Source organism: Schistocerca nitens, chromosome 6, assembly GCF_023898315.1.
Source record: "Schistocerca nitens isolate TAMUIC-IGC-003100 chromosome 6, iqSchNite1.1, whole genome shotgun sequence".
NCBI classification, from domain to species: domain Eukaryota; kingdom Metazoa; phylum Arthropoda; class Insecta; order Orthoptera; family Acrididae; genus Schistocerca; species Schistocerca nitens.
This window is the reverse complement of record NC_064619.1, coordinates 698,882,741-698,901,536: the sequence shown is the minus strand read 5'-3', so window position 1 is coordinate 698,901,536 and position 18,796 is coordinate 698,882,741.

The window sequence follows — 18,796 nt, the reverse complement described above, 5'->3', positions numbered from 1 at the left end:
CAGCTGTAGTCCGTACGGAGCGGCCGGCATTCTGTCTCCGCCGCAGCAGCTGTGGGTGTCTCCTCGTCGTGAGCCCGCGACTCGACCTCCCCGTCGGGAGGGAGAGCAGGCTGCTCCACTTCGAAGTCCATGGGTGCCTCTACGCCGCCCGTCACGTCAACTGGCGGCTCGGGTGGCTCCCATTGGGTGGAGGCGTCGACCCCCGCTGGCCGACTCGCAGTGGAGCTGGCGGTGGCGGTAGGCGTCTTCCTGAGGACCCGCAGCTCCTCACGCAGCTGTTGCAGCTGGCGGTGAACAGCCACGAGTTCCTCCCTCATGGCGGCCCTCTCGGCCGCAAGGGCCGCGTGGAAGGCGGCCAGTGCGTCGTCGGTGGTGGCTTCGCGACGGCACGGTCCGCCACCCCCGCGGGAACGGGGGGGCGGGACGTCCGTCTCGACGCCAGGCACCTCTGCTGGGCGTGGGCGTGGGGCGGCCATCTTGTCTCTGTAGCCCCGCACGTAGGCGCAGCTGCGCGAGTTTGCGGCGTGGGCACCGCCGCAATTCACGCACTTGGCAGCCGCGTCGCGAGGCTTGGTGCAGTCGCGTGTGTCGTGTGCCTCGGCACACTTCAGGCACGCTGGAGTGCCCCTGCACACTTTGGCGATGTGCCCCATCTTCTGGCACTTGAAGCATTGCTGCTCAGTGCGCTGCTTCTTCTTGTGGCGGCGACTGCGACCGCGGTCCTTCCCGATCGCATCGACAAGGAGTTCGATCGCGGCCGCAATCTTGCTGCCCTTCCTGCGTACAGCCATGTTCGCCTGCGTGTGGAGGTGCGTGCGCGCCGGCTTCTTCTGCTGCCACGTGTACAGCGTGCCCGTGCGCTCCGTCCGCAGTCTCCAGCGTCCGCCGAGCGAGGTGTGTTGCGCGGTCCTATAAAGGCTCCTGGACCAGTGACTGATTCCGGGCGCCGACCAATCAGGTACCTGCGGAATCGGCCGCCGCGCCAGTGGTGGGGGGTTCGCGGCGCGGACCGGTCGTCGAGTCCCTGCCGGTTCCTAATACGTCTGTGGCCGCTACCGTCTTCGTGCCGGAGCGTTCTCTTCTAATTTTAGTTATTGCGGGATTCCACGCTGTACTGAGTTGGAAACCAGTGTCTCGATTGATCAGGTTGGGCAGGTTCCTAATACGTCTGTGGCCGCTACCGTCTTCGTGCCGGAGCGTTCTCTTCTAATTTTAGTTATTGCGGGATTCCACGCTGTACTGAGTTGGAAACCAGTGTCTCGATTGATCAGGTTGCTGTTCAACCGAATTTCTACAGCCTCTTTGAAAACTGAATCCCAAAATCCTTTAGCGTCACACAGCTTCTTCGTACCCTCAAAGAGGAAGGTGTGTCCTTCGTTAAGGCTATGTTCCGCTACCGCCGATTTTTGGTCGGCGCCCGGAATCAGTCACTGGTCCAGGAGCCTTTATAGGACCGCGCAACACAGCATCTCGACACTTCGCTTGAAGATGATGGGTACGAAACCCTTCGAAACGTTGCGAGAAGACGACGCCTTTACTCGGCTGATCACCCGAGAAGATTTCACGAATGGAATACGCCGAGAAAGTCTCAAATCACATCTAACTAACCTAAGGACATCACACACATCCATGCCCGAGGCAGGATTCGAACCTGCGACCGTAGCAGTCCCACGGTTCCGGACTGCGCGCCTAGAACCGCGAGACCACCGCGGCCGGCACTAACATTAATTATAATCTTTTAATAGTCATCTTACGACAACTGGTGATATACAGGGTGAGTCACCTAACGTTACCGCTGGATATATTTCGTAAACCACATCAAATACTGACGAACCGATTCCACAGACCGAACGAGAGGAGAGGGGCTAGTGTAATTGGTTAATACAAACCATACAAAAATGCACGGAAGTATGTTTTTTAACACAAACCTACGTTTTATTAAATGGAACCCCGTTAGTTTTGTTAGCACATCTGAACATATAAACAAATACGTAATCAGTGCCGTTTGTTGCATTGTGAAATGTTAATTACAGCCGGAGATATTGTAACCTAAAGTTGACGCTTGAGTACCACGCCTCCGCTGTTCGATCGTGTGTATCGGAGAGCACCGAATTACGTAGGGATCCAAAGGGAACGGTGATGGACCTTAGGTACAGAAGAGACTGGAACAGCACATTACGTCCACATGCTAACACCTTTTTATTGGTCTCTTTCACTGACGCACATGTACGTTACTATGAGGGGTGAGGTACACGTACATACGTGGTTTCCGTTTTCAATTACGGAGTGGAATAGAGTGTGTCCTGACATGTCAGGCCAATAGATGTTCAATGTGGTGGCCATCATTTGCTGCACACAATTGCAATCTCTGGCGTAATGAATGTCGTACACGCCGCAGTACAGCTGGTGTAATGTCGCCGTAGGCTGCCACAATACGTTGTTTCATATCCTCTGGGGTTGTAGGCACATCACGGTACACATTCTCCTTTAACGTACCCCACAGAAAGAAGTCCAGAGGTGTAAGATCAGGAGAACGGGCTGGCCAATTTATGCGTCCTCCACGTCCTATGAAACTCCCGTCGAACATCCTGTCAAGGGTCAGCCTAGTGTTAATTGCGGAATGCGCAGGTGCACCATCATGCTGATACCACATACGTCGACGCGTTTCCAGTGGGACATTTTCGAGTAACGTTGGCAGATCATTCTGTAGAAACGTGATGTATGTTGCAGCTGTTTGGGCCCCTGCAATGAAGTGAGGACCAATGAGGTGGTCGCCAATGATTCCACACCATACATTTACAGTCCACGGTCGCTGTCGTTCTACTTGTCTGAGCCAGCGAGGATTGTCCACGGACCAGTAATGCATGTTCCGTAGCTTCACTGCCCCGTGGTTTGTGAAACCCGCTTCATCGGTAAACAGGTAGAACTGCAACGCATTCTCTGTTAATGCCCATTGACAGAATTGCACTCGATGATTAAAGTCATCACCATGTAGTTGCTGATGTAGCGACACATGAAACGGGTGAAAGCGGTGACGATGCAGTATGCGCATGACACTACTTTGACTCAGTCCACCGGCTCTCGCAATGTCCCGTGTACTCATGTGTGGGTTCATGGCAACAGCAGCTAACACACCAACTGCACCCGCTTCTCCTGTGACGGGCCTGTTACGGACCCGTTTGCGTGCTACGACCATACCTGTTGCATACAGTTGGCGGTAGATGTTTTGCAATGTGCGGCACGTTGGCTGCTCTCTGTCCGGGTACCGTTCTGCATACACCCTGCAGGATTCAGCTGCATTTCGTCGACACTCGCCAAAGATGAGTATCATCTCCGCCTTTTCAGAGTTCGAATACACCATGGTCACAGTTCCTACAACACTACACTATCACAGACGTCTGGTAACACGGTGTACTACAGTTGGTCTGCGTGCGGAGACGAATGCAGAATAACAATAGCAGCAAGCGCTACATGCGGACACTGCGACAGCTAGACCAAACTACAACAGTGCACTACAGCCACCCTCGTAAACACGGTCGTCATCGTAAACATGTCCCTGCAGATGCTGCTCGCCGACCGTGGCCCGTGTTTGTTACAACACGCAGCTGAACGTCGGAGGTTTCAAGCGTCAACTTTAGGTTACAATATCTCCGGCTGTAATTAACATTTTACAATGCAACAAACGGCACTGATTACGTATTTGTTCATATGTTCAGATGTGCTAACAAAACTAACGTGGTTCCATTTGAAAAAACGTAGGTTTGTGTTAAAAAACATACTTCCGTGCATTTTTGTATGGTTTGTATTAAACAATTACACTAGCCCCTCTCCTCTCGTTCGGTCTGTGGAATCGGTTCGTCAGTATTTGATGTGGTTTACGAAATATATCCAGCGGTAACGTTAGGTGACTCACCCTGTATATCACCAGTTGTCGTAAGATGACTATTAAAAGATTATAATTAATGTTAGTGCCGGCCGCGGTGGTCTCGCGGTTCTAGGCGCGCAGTCCGGAACCGTGGGACTGCTACGGTCGCAGGTTCGAATCCTGCCTCGGGCATGGATGTGTGTGATGTCCTTAGGTTAGTTAGGTTTAAGTAGTTCTAAGTTCTAGGGGACTGATAACCACAGCAGTTGAGTCCCATAGTGCTCAGAGCCATTTGAACCATTTTTGAATTAATGTTAGTCTGGTTGGGAATTTGGTAAGCTAGACTGGATACCTTTTGAAACAGTTACTCAGTAATGCAAGGTTAACTTCCCCAGATAGCTCACGGCTTTTAACCCGCTTTTATTGTCTTCAATATCAGCACCGCTTTCAGAACAACTTAATGCATCAACATTACAAGGTAACTAACGCTCTCGATCGTTACAGCATGTATTTAAAGAAAACCTGAATGCCATCGTCACAGTGGAGTTACGAGCGCCACTCTAATGTGACTGGCGAGAATTTGAAAAGACATAATCTTTCAGATTGTACTGCTTGCCTCCTGGAGCAGACACTTGTGCGATTATCTTTCGTGAAAGTGAACTTTATTTACCACTAAAACCTTCGTTACGAGTCAAAAACTGACAAAGAAGAACTTTCTTTACAAAATTATTACGAAAAGTATTAATTAAACGTGTCATGACCTACAAGGAACTGTTAGACGACACAATAATATGTAGGATCATTGTTATTTTTAGAAAAAATGCTCTGATGATCTTTTTGTTCTCACTTTTTCTTCTTCTTCGATTTCTGATGTATCTTGAGCGTGCTGGAGGCCACACGTGTTTGCTGTATGTGTCATTTGGTGATTTCAAGCAATACATGAAATTTTGTCTAATTTTGTACTCTTTTATTGCAGTATTTGCTAACCGCAACAGCCTTTGCTTTAAGAAGTGTCTGTGAATATGTTACCAACGCGCGAGAGGCGCAGATGTTATTCATATTTTTGTCGGCCATCTTAAGAACGATAACGTTATTTCAGTATAGTTCTGAAATGATTAATAATATTCAACTCAGATTAATTTAAAAAATACTAACAATACTCCTTCATTGTAGATAGGTATTTTGCTTAATTTCAAGGAATTTTACATAAAAACGTCGTGATTGTGTGTTCTGATAGAATCTGTGGCAAAGAAGACGTTTCATCAATAAAACAAAACAGATATTTATCGAGAGAAGTTTCACATATTACGAGATGGTACATTTCACAGCGTGTACATTTCTTTACAATACATTGATACAATAACATGACTCAGACATTCCACGCAACACCACACGATATACACCACATTCTGTGCCCCAACATACGGCATATGAAACACTCGTATGTACCAAAATTCAATATTTGTATTATGTACTAATGTGTATTGTGTTTTTCTTTCATGTACTCAATAACCAATAACGACGAGCGAGTATAGGTAAATGGAAATGAGCGTTTGGAGTTTCAGAACATGTTTTTTGCTCGAGTATCATGTCGTTTTTGGAAACCCAGAATCTAGTATGTATGAATCAATATGGATTCCGGAAACAGCGATCGTGTGAGACCCAACTCGCGTTATTTTTCATGAGACCCAGAAAATATTAGATACAGGCTCCCAGGTAGATGCTATTTTTCTTGACTTCCGGAAGGCGTTCGATATAGTTCCGCACTGTCGCCTGATAAACAAAGTAAGAGCCTACGGAATATCAGACCAGCTGTGTGGCTGGATTGAAGAGTTTTTAGCAAACAGAACACAGCATGTTGTTATCAATGGAGAGACGTCTACAGACGTTAAAGTAACCTCTGGCGTGCCACAGGGGAGTGTTATGGGACCATTGCTTTTCACAATATATATAAATGACCTAGTAGATAGTGTCGGAAGTTCCATGCGGCTTTTCGCGGATGATGCTGTAGTATACAGAGAAGTTGCAGCATTAGAAAATTGTAGCGAAATGCAGGAAGATCTGCAGCGGATAGGCACTTGGTGCAGGGAGTGGCAACTGTCCCTTAACATAGACAAATGTAATGTATTGCGAATACATAGAAAGAAGGATCCTTTATTGTATGATTATATGATAGCGGAACAAACACTGGTAGCAGTTACTTCTGTAAAATATCTGGGAGTATGCGTGCGGAACGATTTGAAGGGGAATGATCATATAAAATTAATTGTTGGTAAGGCGGGTACCAGGTTGAGATTCATTGGGAGAGTGCTTAGAAAATGTAGTCCATCAACAAAGGAGGTGGCTTACAAAACACTCGTTCGCCCTATACTTGAGTATTGCTCATCAGTGTGGGATCCGTACCAGATCGGGTTGACGGAGGAGATAGAGAAGATCCAAAGAAGAGCGGCGCGTTTCATCACAGGGTTATTTGGTAACCGTGATAGCGTTACGGAGATGTTTAATAAACTCAAGTGGCAGACTCTGCAAGAGAGGCGCTCTGCATCGCGGTGTAGCTTGCTCGCCAGGTTTCGAGAGGGTGCGTTTCTGGATGAGGTATCGAATATATTGCTGCCCCCTACTTATACCTCCCGAGGAGATCACGAATGTAAAATTAGAGAGATTAGAGCGCGCATGGAGGCTTTCAGACAGTCGTTCTTCCCGCGAACCACACGCGACTGGAACAGGAAAGGGAGGTAATGACAGTGGCACGTAAAGTGCCCTCCACCACACACCGTTGGGTGGCTTGCGGAGTATAAATGTAGATGTAGATGTAGAGTTCGGCCGCCTTGGTGCCACATTGGGCGACGTGCGCGCCGGATGGGGATGAAATGATGATGAAGACAACACAACACCAAGTCCATGAGCGGAGACAAGGCCCCACCCTGCCGGGAATCGAACCCGGGCCCCTTAAGATGGCAGTCCGTCACGCTGACCATTCAGCTATCTGGGCCGACAGCGAACATAGGTACATTGCTGCACAAAGGAGAGGGGGGGGGGGAGGTGGGATTTTGTGGCGCAGCTCACAATACGTGCAATTTGAAGTACCAGTTACGAGAACACATACCCGTTTTCTTCTATAATTCAAGCGAGTATTAAGAAAGATCAGGTCAGTGTCATGCCTGAGAGAGTTGAGAAATCCATTTCATTCTCCAAAGAAACGATGCCAATAATTACTTTCCGCTTCCTTGTGTCGCTTCGTTTTATGCAGGCTCCACTCCAGAAACTCGTTGAAACCCTACCTCGGGAGGATATGCACATCGCTTGAGCTGCATTTCCCGACGAGTAAAAGTTCCAGCTTGTAACAATGAAGGGGGTGTTTCCATACGAGTATCTGGAAAAACACAACGAAGCAAGACTGCCTGACATAACTGCGTTCTCCAGCAATAACAGATGCTGTAGATGTCTGGCGGGAATTCAACTCCTACTTTTTGGGAGAGTCTGCACGGATTTACATAGACACAGACGAGCACTTAGTTGCGGATGTTTTCGAGAAATTCCGGAGTCTATGCATGACCACGTGGATCCTCTGGAGTTATAGAAGACGACTGTGCAGAAATTACGAGACATACAGAAAAATGATATTATCAGTCGGTAGAGCATCTCCCCTTACTTACATTACAATACATTCCATGGCGGGTACGAAAACTGATAACAGCCTGGAAACTGGTGTGCTGACCAAATGGCCCCCCATATCCGTATCCAGTGACGCCTATGGGCTGAAGATTACATGGCGGTCGGTCGATCCATTGGGCCCTCCGAGACGCATTCGAACTGTGTAATACGTACCATGGCGTAATTGCAGTTGCAGTTCGTAACAGTAGGGGGCAGCCACATCAGAAACCGTAGAAAAATCATGCGATCCATGATATTGCATCAAAATAGTTGCGCCTACAGATAGGCAATCCGATGGACATATTTCCAACGCGGACTGCTGTGGTTGCGCCTTCTTGGGCAGCAGCAGCAACAACAGTAACACGATTGGCACGCACATACTGGTCTCTGTCGTGCCGTAAACGATATCTATATTGAGCACCTGTAATGTGAGTTAAGAACTCGGAGAGTTGCTCTATGCACTGATATATACACTCCTGGAAATGGAAAAAAGAACACATTGACACCGGTGTGTCAGACCCACCATACTTGCTCCGGACACTGCGGGAGGGCTGTACAAGCAATGATCACACGCACGGCACAGCGGACACACCAGGAACCGCGGTGTTGGCCGTCGAATGGCGCTAGCTGCGCAGCATTTGTGCACCGCCGCCGTCAGTGTCAGCCAGTTTGCCGTGGCATACGGAGCTCCATCGCAGTCTTTAATACTGGTAGCATGCCGCGACAGCGTGGACGTGAACCGTATGTGCAGTTGACGGACTTTCAGCGAGGGCATATAGTGGGCATGCGGGAGGCCGGGTGGACGTACCACCGAATTGCTCAACACGTGGGGCGTGAGGTCTCCACAGTACATCGATGTTGTCGCCAGTGGTCGGCGGAAGGTGCACGTGCCCGTCGACCTGGGACCGGACCGCAGCGACGCACGGATGCACGCCAAGACCGTAGGATCCTACGCAGTGCCGTAGGGGACCGCACCGCCACTTCCCAGCAAATTAGGGACACTGTTGCTCCTGGGGTATCGGCGAGGACCATTCGCAACCGTCTCCATGAAGCTGGGCTACGGTCCCGCACACCGTTAGGCCGTCTTCCACTCACGCCCCAACATCGTGCAGCCCGCCTCCAGTGGCGTCGCGACAGGCGTGAATGGAGGGACGAATGGAGACGTGTCGTCTTCAGCGATGAGAGTCGCTTCTGCCTTGGTGCCAATGATGGTCGTATGCGTGTTTGGCGCCGTGCAGGTGAGCGCCACAATCAGGACTGCATACGACCGAGGCACACAGGGCCAACACCCGGCATCATGGTGTGGGGAGCGATCTCCTACACTGGCCGTACACCACTGGTGATCGTCGAGGGGACACTGAATAGTGCACGGTACATCCAAACCGTCATCGAACCCATCGTTCTACCATTCCTAGACCGGCAAGGGAACTTGCTGTTCCAACAGGACAATGCACGTCCGCATGTATCCCGTGCCACCCAACGTGCTCTAGAAGGTGTAAGTCAATTACCCTGGCCAGCAAGATCTCCGGATCTGTCCCCCATTGAGCATGTTTGGGACTGGATGAAGCGTCGTCTCACGCGGTCTGCACGCCCAGCACGAACGCTGGTCCAACTGAGGCGCCAGGTGGAAATGGCATGGCAAGCCGTTCCACAGGACTACATCCAGCATCTCTACGATCGTCTCCATGGGAGAATAGCAGCCTGCATTGCTGCGAAAGGTGGATATACACTGTACTAGTGCCGACATTGTGCATGCTCTGTTGCCTGTGTCTATGTGCCTGTGGTTCTGTCAGTGTGATCATGTGATGTATCTGACCCCAGGAATGTGTCAATAAAGTTTCCCCTTCCTGGGACAATGAATTCACGGTGTTCTTATTTCAATTTCCAGGAGTGTATATCTATTTTCAGTTTATAGTGTAGTTTTTGTGGAGCCGTCTTCGGGACCCGAGAGTTGCTTATGAGTAACAACGTATGTAGGTCATTAATAATAAATTTTATACCTGTTGGTTGTAACTGAAGAGCAGCTACTTACAGAGGTCGAGCGTTGACTTTAATTATCGTATGACACCAAAGTTTGATATATACTCCAATGCGTTAATGCGGAGCCGATTTACTCTGGAAAAAGTTATTTACAATTTTGGCCACCATGTGAAGATCTGGAGCTGTGAATGCAAGATAGATGTATAGGAATGTTTCTATAAGGAACTAAGTAATTGATTAGGAAAGGGACATGGACAGAAAAAGTTAAAGAAGTAAAAAAGGCATAATGTTGAGTTTATTATAAATCGCCACTTACACAAATTGTTCAGTACGAGCGCCAGAGACGTTGACATGATGCTGTATCCGTAAAACGATGTGATCAACAGTTGCTCGCAGCAGTTCCGGAGGCATCTGAGCAACATGTTCCTGTATACTCGCCTCTAGATCAGGTAGAGTCGAAATGTATCCCTGGAATACGCGTTTTTTTTTTTGTTTTTTTTTTTGTTTTAGGTATCTGCAGAGTCGAAAGTCACATGGATTCAGGTCAGGCAATCTTGTGGGTCATGTATCTGGAAAAAGTCTGGAGACAACACGTTGGTACAAGGTTATATAAAATAGATCTTTCACTGGGCAAGCGACGTGAGATGTTGCCCCATTTTGCTTTAAAATAATGGTTTCCAACATAGTTACGCTCTTCCAAAGCAGGAACGACATGCTGAACAAGGAGGTGTCGATTACGTACTGACGTCACGGTACATCCTGTGTGCATTCTCTTCAAACAAGAACGGACTGAGAATGAAGGTGCTTGTGAATCCACACCACGCAGTCACATGTGGCGACGCAATGGCTGTTCGTGCACAACACACTGTTAACAATACCCAAAATTCGGCAGTTCTCTGTATTCACTGCACCCTATAATGTAAAATGTTCCTCATCTTACTTACTTACTTACTCACTGGTCATACCGGACTCGAGAGACCATTACCGCAGCAACGTATTTTCGCCATCTGTCCCTGTCTTGGGCTATTTCCTTCCATTCACCTTCAATACCTAGGCTCCTCAAATCAGCCTTCACATTGTCCTCCCATCTACGCCTCGGTCTCCCCACAGGACGTTTTCCCTCTAGGTGCCCTACCAGTACTCTGCGCGCTGCCCTGCCCTCATCCATTCGAGCTACGTGACCCGCCCATCGCAGCCTACGTGATTTAATAAGACTGATTTTGTCAGGGCTTGAATAGAGTTCGTGAACCTCTTCGTTATGCAGTTTTAGCCACTCTCCGCTAATGTCATCCCTTTTTGCTCCGAAAATTTTCCGCAAAATTTTTTTTCAAATACTCGAAACGGGTTTTCATTTTGCACAGTGAGAGACCAGGTCTCACACCCATACAGCATAACTGGTAGAATAATAGTTTTGTATATTCTAATCTTAAATTCCTAGACAATATCCGTGATGAAACCAATCTATTCAGTGGGAAGTAACACGCATTTGCTGCCCCTAATCTCTTCTTCAGTTAGGATTCAATCTCATTTCTCGAAGTGATGTCCACGCCCAGATACTTAAATGTGTTCACTTTTTCAAACTGCATGTCTCCAACTGTTAACATTTCCTGATCTACTGCTGTTGACATTCTAGTAGTAACCAGGTATTTAGTTTTGTCTTCACTTATCCATAGACCTACACCTTCACTAGCCTTGATTAACGCATTCGCATTTGCTGTTGCAGATTCTTTCCTATCGCTAATGATGTTTAGATCATCTGCATACCCTAAAATCTTAATATTTCCATTTAACTCCACATCCTCTGAATTATCTGCTGCCATTCGTACAATATATTCTAGGACTAAATTAAAAAGTAGCGGAGACAGGGCATCTCCCTGCTTAAGTCCGTTCTTTATTACAAATTCTTCTGACTCCAATTTCCCCACGCGTACTCTACCTTTTGGGTTTTTCAAACTCGCTTCTATAAGTCTAACATACTTCTTTGGTATTCCAAGTTCCAAAAGAATTCCATACTATTTTGACTGCAATACTGAATCATATGCTTTTGTAAAATCTATGAAAAGATTATGAACTGGTTTATTGTATTCCCATTTCTTTTCCAAAATTTGACGCAGGATGAATATTTGGTCTATAGTTGATCTGTTCCTCCGAAAGCCGGCTTGGTAATCCCCCACAATTTCATCTGCATATGGTGTAAGCCTGCTTAGCAGAATATTCGAGAAAATTTTGGAACATACTGGTAATAGCGATATCCCTCTATAATTACTACAATACATTTTGTCACCTTTCTTATGGATTGGGATCAGAAACGACTCCTGCCACTCTTCAAGTGTCATCTCTGAGTTCCATACTTTAGTTATCACTTTGTGAACTACTTCCACCAATTTCTGTCCCCCATTTTTAACTAATTCTGCAGTTATGCAATCTGATCCTGGTGATTTATGGTTTTTCAATTTGTTGATTGCATCTCTTACTTCCTATTACGTTGGCTCAGGTATCTGGGGTTCTGCTGTATGTACACTCCTGGAAATGGAAAAAAGAACACATTGACACCGGTGTGTCAGACCCACCATACTTGCTCCGGACACTGCGAGAGGGCTGTACAAGCAATGATCACACGCACGGCACAGCGGACACACCAGGAACCGCGGTGTTGGCCGTCGAATGGCGCTAGCTGCGCAGCATTTGTGCACCGCCACCGTCAGTGTCAGCCAGTTTGCCGTGGCATACGGAGCTCCATCGCAGTCTTTAACACTGGTAGCATGCCGCGACAGCGTGGACGTGAACCGTTTGTGCAGTTGACGGACTTTGAGCGAGGGCGTATAGTGGGCATGAGGGAGGCCGGGTGGACGTACCACCGAATTGCTCAACACGTGGGGCGTGAGGTCTCCACAGTACATCGATGTTGTCGCCAGTGGTCGGCGGAAGGTGCACGTGCCCGTCGACCTGGGACCGGACCGCAGCGACGCACGGATACACGCCAAGACCGTAGGATCCTACGCAGTGCCGTAGGGGACCGCACCGCCACTTCCCAGCAAATTAGGGACACTGTTGCTCCTGGGGTATCGGCGAGGACCATTCGCAACCGTCTCCATGAAGCTGGGCTACGGTCCCGCACACCGTTAGGCCGTCTTCCACTCACGCCCCAACATCGTGCAGCCCGCCTCCAGTGGTGTCGCGACAGGCGTGAATGGAGGGACGAATGGAGACGTGTCGTCTTCAGCGATGAGAGTCGCTTCTGCCTTGGTGCCAATGATGGTCGTATGCGTGTTTGGCGCCGTGCAGGTGAGCGCCACAATCAGGACTGCATACGACCGAGGCACACAGGGCCAACACCCGGCATCATGGTGTGGGGAGCGATCTCCTACACTGGCCGTACACCACTGGTGATCGTCGAGGGGACACTGAATAGTGCACGGTACATCCAAACCGTCATCGAACCCATCGTTCTACCATTCCTAGACCGGCAAGGGAACTTGCTGTTCCAACAGGACAATGCACGTCCGCATGTATCCCGTGCCACCCAACGTGCTCTAGAAGGTGTAAGTCAACTACCCTGGCCAGCAAGATCTCCGGATCTGTCCCCATTGAGCATGTTTGGGACTGGATGAAGCGTCGTCTCACGCGGTCTGCACGCCCAGCACGAACGCTGGTCCAACTGAGGCGCCAGGTGGAAATGGCATGGCAAGCCGTTCCACAGGACTACATCCAGCATCTCTACGATCGTCTCCATGGGAGAATAGCAGCCTGCATTGCTGCGAAAGGTGGATATACACTGTACTAGTGCCGACATTGTGCATGCTCTGTTGCCTGTGTCTATGTGCCTGTGGTTCTGTCAGTGTGATCATGCGATGTATCTGACCCCAGGAATGTGTCAATAAAGTTTCCCCTTCCTGGGACAATGAATTCACGGTGTTCTTATTTCAGTTTCCAGGAGTGTATTTCGTACGCCTGCTCATTTCCTACTTCCTGGTGTTCATTTAATAGATGCTCAAAACACGCCCTCCATTTACTTAATATAGCTCTGGGGTCTGTCAGTATTCTCCCAGCATCCCCTCGAAGTGCATTTGTCCTAGCCTTGAAGCCCTTCCTATACCCATTTATGTCTAGGTAAAGTTTCCTAATGTTTTTGTTTTACTGTTTGTTTCCATTTTTGTAATTTAATTGTTCAAATAATCCGTCTTCTTTGCCCATACCCTACGACCAACTTCCCTTCTCAAGTTCAAGCTCTCGTTTTCTGTCTCCCGTTCGATCCCAATCTAATCGCGCTTTTCCCCTTTCCTCTACCAATTTCTTGCATTCCTCATCAAACCACGGTTTCCTCCTGTTCTTCTTAATTGTACCTATTGTGACCTTCGCTGCCTCTTTGATATTACTCCTCACTGTGTTCCACTGTTTATTTACATCCTCGTCTTCATCTTCGTGTGTCCTGAGAGCATTAAACCTATTTGAAATTTCTATCATGTACCTTCTTTTAAAGTTTTCATCATTTAGCTTGTCAGTGTCGAACCTAACAAGTTCTGCATTGTGACACCTTGATGTTGCTGTAGACAGCCGTTGGTGAACTTTGGCAACTACAAGAAAATGATCAGAATCGCAGTCTGCTCCCCTGAAAGTCCTAACATTTTCTATACTGGTGTGCCATCTCCGATCTACAAGAACATGATCAACTTGGTTTCGCGTGTGTCCATCCGGAGAGACCCAAGTTGCTTTATGAATGTCCTTCCTTTTGAAATATGTGCTCTCAACAATCATGTATCCTCATCACTCCACAGAATATTGACCAGCCACCTGTCATCAACTTCGATCCGTGCCAGAAACCGAAGAGCAAATTCAGAATATTGCGTGAAATATGAGGTTTCAGTTGCTGCACCATTTGGATCTTGTAGTGCAGAATAGACCGTAAAACTTTCTGTGCAGTTGACCACAGGATGGACGATTCTCGTGATACTGCACGAGCACTGACACTGCCAAGACCACGTGCTGCAAGGTCAGTTACAGCAACAGCAGCCTCCCAGTAGTCATAGTACACTACCAGTTGCAAAGAAACTACTGAAGTTTAGCACCAACCTCCAAAGGTGCATAGCAAATCGCTACGTATCTACACTCATGCTCATAAATTAAGGATAATTGCAGAATGTGGTGCCACGCAACGTGCCATTGCACAAAACTGGCGTTAATAGCATAGGCGCATAGGGAACACACACGACACAGATCTGTAAGTCCACGGTATGGGTGATAAGTTGAGAAAACCGTCCCGAAACACGTACTACAAAACGCCACTGTTTCCTGCGCATGTACCCTGACATCAATGTGGGATATGATCACCATGCACACGTACACAGGCTGCACAACGGGTTGGCATACTCAGGATCAGGTGGTCGAGCAGCTGCTGGGCTATAGCCTCCCATTCTTGCACCAGTGCCTGTCGGAGTTCCTGATGTCTCGTAGGGGTTTGAAGACGTGCAGCGATACGTCAACAGAGAGCATCCCAGACGTGCTCGATGGGGTTTAGGTCTGGAAAACAGGCAGGCCACTCCATTCGCCTGATATCTTCTGTTTCGAGGTACTCCTCCACGATGGCAGCTAGGTGGGGCCGTGCGTTATCATCCATCAGGAAGAAGGTGGGACCCATTGCACCCCTGAAAAGGCGGACATACTGGTGCAAAATGACGACCCGATACACCTGACCTGTTACAGTTCCTCTATCAAAGACATGCTGGGGTTTATGTGCTCCAAATATAATCCCGCCCCACACCGTCAGACCACGACCTCCACACAGGTCCCTTTCAAGGACTTTAAGGGGTTGGTATCTGGTTCCTGGTTCACTCCAGATGAAAATCCGGTGAGAATCACTGTTTGGACTATACCTGGACCCGTCCGTGAACATAACCTGGGACCACTGTTCCAATGACCATGTACTGTGTTCTTGACACCAGGCTTTACGGGCTCTCCTGTGACCAGGGGTCAGTGGAATGCACCTTGAGTTCTCCGGGTGAATAAACCACGTCTGTTCAGTCGTCTGTAGACTGTGTGTCTGGAGACAACTGTTCCAGTGGCTGCGGTAAGGTCCCAAGCAAGGCTACCTGCAGTACTCCTTGGCCGTCTGCGGGCACTGATGGTGAGATATCGGTCTTCTTGTGGTGTTGTACACTGTGGACGTCCCGTACTGTAGCGCCTGGACACGTTTCCTGTCTGCTGGAATCGTTGCCATAATCGTGAGATCACTCTTTGTGGCACACGGAGGGTCCGTACTACAACCTGCTGTGTTTGACCAGCCTCCAGTCGCCCTAGTATTCTACCCCTCATAACGTCATCAACATGTGTTCTTTGAGCCATTTTCAACACACAGTCACCATTAGCACCTCTGAAAATATCTGTACACTTACTCTCTGCACCATACTCTGACATGTACCAACACACCTCTGCGTATGTGGACTGCTCCCAGTGCCACTGTGCGACGACCGCAGGAAAAATGCACCGCATGGTCATACCCCGAAGTGATTTAAACCCGCAAACCGCCCACCAGAGCTTTCTTTAACCATGTGTCAGCATTATCCTTAATTTATGAGCATGAGTGTACATAATGCGGATAAAAGTAAACATGCATTTTAGTGCTATTCAGTGGAGTACAGTGTACCTCCATTTGTGTAAGGCTCGCAATTTGAACTATTAGTTTAAGCTTGGCCGGCTGACTGGGAACACATTATCAGTTTACTGCAAGAAGGCTAGTCATCCCATGGAAATGCCGGCCGAATTGGCGCCGACTGCAGCTACATCATTCGCGCGCTGAATCAGTATCATGAGACACAAAATGTGCCTGTCAGAGTCTGTTCAGCTGATGGCCGCTACCTGAAAATCATGGGGGCAAGTACCTACAGGTGAATGCAATAGAACTCCCGTGCCAACAAAGACGGTATGCACATATCTCAGCCCAGTTTTATCTCAAGACATCGAAATCAAACAACAGTGCAAACACCCCAGCACTCTGGTGCAAGAAGAAGAAGGGCTAGGGAACACTTGTAATGATCAATGGTGTCAGATTTTCTTCGCCGATGAGTTGAGTTGAGGAGGTGCTCAAATGGTTCAAATGGCTCTGAGCGCTATGGGACTTAACATCTGAGGTCATCAGTCCCCTAGAACTTACAACTACTTAAACCTAACTAACGTAAGGACATCACCCACATCCCGAGGGAGGATTCGAACCTACGACCGTTGCGGGCACATGGTTCCAGACTTTAGCGCCTAGAACCGCTCGGCCACACCAGCCGGCTGAGGAGGTGTCTGACGCCTGATGATGACAGAGGCAGCCAGGTATCAATACACATGTCAGACGGCGCAGTCCCACAGTCCAGCAATGAGGTGTTTTGGGTTGGTATCATGTATGGATGTTGGACAACACTCTGCACTATCGAACGAAATCTTACGGCTGCGCAGTTTCGGAATAGGATCCTGTAGCCTACTGTTACAAATTCTACTTAGCAGTTCGGAGAAGGGTTTTTCTTTCAAGATGATAATGCACGACAGAGCAAGTCAGTCTCTTAAACAGCTTCCTCTATGGCGTAGTAATCAATCGAACACATGTCCTGAGGCTATACTGCTCGACTGAACATGTTTGCGAGGAAATGTAACTCGGCGGCAGAGATGCATTAACAGCAGAGCTCAGAGACTTAGCCATTTGACATAAGGGACATTTCTATTCTCCTAAAACCACCCACGTTGATCGTTTGAGATGTGATGGTGATGTGCAAACGCAAAGGAACAACCACAGCTAACTCAAAACTAGGTAGACGTCGTGTACTGACGGACAGGGAACGTAGAGCAGAGCGAAGGGTGGATCTAAAAAATCACGAGAAATCAGGGGAAGGAATCATTCGTGAGCTCCAGAGTGCTACAGGAAATTTAGCCAGTACAATGATTGTGCGTACGAAGTTGAAGAGTGGTGTAAAATGATCGAGCAGCCCCACATAATCCACATACACTACTGGCCATTAAAATTGCTACACCAAGAAGAAATGCAGATGATAAACGGGTATTCATTGGACAAACATATAATACCCGTGGCCTATATGTAGCGCCTTTGATTCATGATCAAAAAACGTCTTCAGTCCCGGGTTCGATCCTCGCCACTGCCAAAATTTTGATAAATAATCAGCATTGGCGGCCGAAGACTTCCGGCATAAGAAGTCAGCCTCATTCTGCCAACGGCCTTGTCAAAGAGGACGGAGAGCGGATAGAGGTTCAGGGCACTCTCTTGTCCTAGGGGCGGGAAATTGCCCCTAAAGGCGGAAGAATCAGCAATGATCAACGACATGAGGATGCAGAAGGCAATGGAAACCACTGCATTAAAGACACGTAACGTGTATCCACAGGACATGTGGCCTGTAATTGAAGAAGTGTCATGATGATCTCTCCATTGGCAAAAGATTCCGGAATAGTTCCCCATTCGGATCTCTGGGAGGGGACTGCCAAGGGGGTGGTTACCATGAGAAAAAGATTGAGTAATCAACGAAAGGATAACGTTCTACGAGTCGGGGCGTGGAATGTCAGAAGCTTGAACGTGGTAGGGAAACTAGAAGATCTGAAAAGGGAAATGCAAAGGCTCAATCTAGATATAGTAGGGGTCAGTGAAGTGAAGTGGAAGGAAGACAAGGATTTCTGGTCAGATGAGTATCGGGTAATATCAACAGCAGCAGAAAATGGTATAACAGGTGTAGGATTCGTTATGAATAGGAAGGTAGGGCAGAGGGTGTGTTACTGTGAACAGTTCAGTGACTGGGTTGTTCTAATCAGAATCGACAGCAGACCAACACCGACAACGATAGTTCAGGTATACATGCCGACGTCGCAAGCTGAAGATGAAATAGAGAGAGTGTATGAGGATATTGAAAGGGTAATGCAGTATGTAAAGGGGGACGAAAATCTAATAGTCATGGGCGACTGGAATGCAGTTGTAGGGGAAAGAGTAGAAGAAAAGGTTATAGGAGAATATGGGCTTGGGACAAGGAATGAAAGAGGAGAAAGACTAATTGAGTTCTGTAACAAGTTTCAGCTAGTAATAGCGAATACCCTGTTCAAGAATCACAAGAGGAGGAAATATACTTGGAAAAGGCCGGGAGATACGGGAAGATTCCAATTAGATTACATCATGGTCAGACAGAGATTCCGAAATCAGATACTGGATTGTAAGGCGTACCCAGGAGCAGATATAGACTCAGATCACAATATAGTAGTGATGAAGAGTAGGCTGAAGTTCAAGACATTAGTCAGGAAGAATCAATACGCAAAGAAGTGGGA